The sequence below is a fragment of the Lolium perenne genome, chromosome 7 (assembly GCF_019359855.2).
Source record: "Lolium perenne isolate Kyuss_39 chromosome 7, Kyuss_2.0, whole genome shotgun sequence".
Classification (NCBI taxonomy): domain Eukaryota; kingdom Viridiplantae; phylum Streptophyta; class Magnoliopsida; order Poales; family Poaceae; genus Lolium; species Lolium perenne.
Genome location: NC_067250.2, coordinates 30,358,324 through 30,362,489, shown reverse-complemented (window position 1 = coordinate 30,362,489; position 4,166 = coordinate 30,358,324).

Sequence of the window (4,166 nt, the reverse complement as noted above, 5' to 3'; positions counted from 1 at the left end):
GAGGGGAATCATCTCCCGGAGGACTCTACGCCGCCATGGTCGCCTCCGGTGTGATGTGTGAGTAGTCTACCCCTGGACTATGGGTCCATAGCAGTAGCTAGATGGTTGTCTTCTCCCCATTGTCCTATCATTGTCGGATCTTGTGAGCTGCCTAACATGATCAAGATCATCTATCTGTAATTCTATATGTTGCGTTTGTTGGGATCCGATGAATAGAGAATACTTGTTATGTTGATTATCAAAGTTATGCTATGTGTTGTTTATGATCTTGCATGCTCTCCGTTACTAGTAGATGCTCTGGCCAAGTAGATGCTTGTAACTCCAAGAGGGAGTACTTATGCTCGATAGTGGGTTCATGCTGCATTGACACAGGACGATGACGAGAAAGTTCTAAGGTTGTGTTGTGCATGTTGCCACTAGGGATAAAACATTAGTGCTATGTTCAAGGATGTAGTCACTAGTTACATTACGCACCATACTTAATGCAATTGTCTCGTTGTTTGCAACTTAATACCGGAGGGGGTTCGGATGATAACTTTGAAGGTGGACTTTTTCTGCTTAGATGCTGTTGGATGACGGTCTATGTACTTTGTCGTAATTCCCAATTAAATCTCACTATACTCATCATGATATGTATGTGCATGGTCATGCTCTCTTTATTTGTCAATTGCCCAACTGTAATTTGTTCACCCAACATCTTTGTTCGTCTTATGGGAGAGACACCTCGAGTGAACTGTGGACCCCGGTCCAAGTCTCTTTCCGGAAATACAATCTACTGCAATACTTGTTCTACTGTTTTCTGCAAACAATCATCTTCCACACAATACGGTTAACTCTTTGTTACAGCAAGCCGGTGAGATTGACAACCTCACTGTTTCGTTGGGGCAAAGTACTTTGGTTGTGTTGTGCAGGTTCCACGTTGGCGCCGGAATCCCTGGTGTTGTGCCGCACTACATCCAGCCGCCATCAACCTTCAACGTGCTTCTTGGCTCCTCCTGGTTCGATAAACCTTGGTTTCTTTCTGAGGGAAAACTTGCTGCTGTGCGCATCATACCTTCCTCTTGGGGTTGCCCAACGAACGTGTGAAATACACGCCATCAAGCTCTTTTTCTCGGCGCCGTTGTCGGGAGATCAAGACACGCTGCAAGGGAGTCTCCACTTCTCAATCTCTTTACTTTGATATTGTCTTGCTTAGTATTATTTACTACTTTGTTTGCTGCACTAAATCAAAATACAAAAAAATTAGTTGCTAGTTTTACTTTATTTGCTATCTTGTTTGCTATATCTAAAACACAAAAAATTAGTTTACTTGCATTTACTTTATCTAGTTTGTTTTATTTACTGTTGCTAAAATGGCCAACGCTGAAAACACTAAGTTGTGTGACTTCACAACCACAAATAATAATGATTTCTTATGCACACCTATTGCTCCACCTGCTACTACAGCAGAATTCTTTGAAATTAAACACTGCTTTATCGAATCTTGTTATGCGAGAGCAATTTTCTCGGTGTTAGTTACGATGATGCTGCTGCCCATCTTAATAATTTTGTTGAATTATGTGAAATGCAAAAATATAAAGATGTAGATGGTGATATTATTAAACTAAAATTGTTCCCTTTCTCATTAAGAGGAAGAGCTAAAGATTGGTTGCTATCTCTGCCTAAGAATAGTATTGATTCATGGACTAAATGCAAGGATGCTTTTATTGGTAGATATTATCCCCCTGCTAAAATTATATCTTTGAGGAGTAGCATAATGAATTTTAAACAATTAGATACTGAACATGTTGCTCAAGCTTGGGAAAGAATGAAATCTTTGGTTAAAAATTGCCCAACCCATGGACTGACTACTTGGATGATCATCCAAACCTTCTATGCAGGACTAAATTTTTCTTCGCGGAATTTATTGGATTCAGCTGCTGGAGGTACCTTTATGTCCATCACTCTTGGTGAAGCAACATAGCTTCTTGATAATATGATGATCAACTACTCTGAATGGCACACGGAAAGAGCTCCACAAGGTAAGAAGGTAAATTCTGTCGAAGAAACCTCTTCCTTGAGTGATAAGATTGATGCTATTATGTCTATGCTTGTGAATGATAGGACTAATATTGATCCTAATAATGTTCCATTAGCTTCATTGGTTGCACAAGAAGAACATGTTGATGTAAACTTCATTAAAAATAATAATTTCAACAACAATGCTTACCGGAACAATTCTAGTAACAACTATAGGCCATATCCTTATAATAATGGCAACGGCTATGGTAATTCTTATGGGAATTCTTACAACAATAATAGGAGTTCACCCCCTGGACTTGAAGCCATGCTTAAAGAATTTATTAGTACACAAACTGCTTTTAACAAATATGTTGAAGAAAAGCTTGGGAAAATTGATATACTTGCTTCTAAAGTCGATAGTCTTGCTGCTGATGTTGATCTTTTGAAATCAAAAGTTTTGCCTAATGAGAATCATCATAATAAAATTGTTACTACATCAAATGCCATCCAAGTTAGAATTAATGAGAATATAAGATTAATGGCTGAACTGCGTGCTAGGTGGGATAGAGAAGAAAATGAAAAACTAGCTAAAGAGAAGAATGTAGCTAAAGTTTGGACTATTACCACCACTAGTAATGCTAATGCTACACATGTTGCTACACCTCCTACTAATACTAATAAAAGAATTGGTGTTAGCAATGTTTCCACTTCTAATACAAAGCGCGAAAACTGCCCGAAACCGCTAAAACCGCTGAAACCGTCGTGATAAAGCTGCTGAAATTTTTTCCAACATTGGGGATGATGATCCCATTGCTTTAGATTATAATGGTTTGAATTTTGATGATTGCCACATCTCTGAAGTTATAAAGTTCTTGCAAAAACTTGCTAAAAGTCCTAATGCTAGTGCTATAAATTTGGCTTTCACACATCATATTACAAATGCTCTCATTAAAGCTAGAGAAGAGAAACTAGAGCGCAAAGCCTCTATTCCTAAAAAGCTAGAGGATGGTTGGGAGCCCATCATTAAGATGAAGGTTAAAGATTTTGATTGTAATGCTTTATGTGATCTTGGTGCAAGTATTTCTGTTATGCCTAAGAAAATTTATAATATGCTTGACTTGCCACCGCTGAAAAATTGTTATTTGGATGTTAATCTTGCTGATCATTCTACAAAGAAACCTTTGGGGAAAGTTGATAATGTTCGCACTACCGTTAACAATAACCTTGTTCCCGTTGATTTTGTTGTCTTGGATATTGAATGCAATGCATCTTGTCCCATTATATTGGGAAGACCTTTTCTTCGAACTGTTGGTGCTATTATTGATATGAAGGAAGGTAATATAAAATATCAATTTCCTCTCAAGAAAGGTATGGAACACTTCCCTAGAAAGAGAATGAAGGTACCTTTTGATTCTATTATGAGAACAAATTATGATGTTGACACTTCGTCTCTTGATAATACTTGATACACACTTTCTGCGCCTAGCTGAAAGGCGTTAAAGAAAAGCGCTTATGGGAGACAACCCATGTTTTTACCTACAGTACTTTGTTTTTATTTTGTGTCTTGGAAGTTGTTTAATACTGTAGCAACCTCTCCTTATCTTAGTTTTGTGTTTTGTTGTGCCAAGTTAAGCCGTTGATAGAAAAGTAAGTACTAGATTTGGATTACTGCACAGTTCCAGATTTCTTTGCTGTCACGAATCTGAGTCCACCTCCCTGTAGGTAGCTCAGAAAATTAAGCCAATTTACGTGCATGATCCTCAGATATGTACGCAACTTTCATTCAATTTGAGCATTTTCATTTGAGCAAGTCTGGTGCCATTTTAAAATTCGTCAATACGAACTGTTCTGTTTTGACAGATTCTGCCTTTTATTTCGCATTGCCTCTTTCGCTATGTTGGATGAATTTCTTTGATCCATTAATGTCCAGTAGCATTATGCAATGTCCAGAAGTGTTAAGAATGATTGTGTCACCTCCTAACCCTCTAATGAGTTGTTTCGAGTTTGGTGTGGAGGAAGTTTTCAAGGATCAAGAGAGGAGTATGATGCAACATGATCAAGGAGAGTGAAAGCTCTAAGCTTGGGGATGCACCCGGTGGTTCACCCCTGCATATATCAAGAAGACTCAAGCGTCTAAGCTTGGGGATGCCCAAGACATCCCCTTC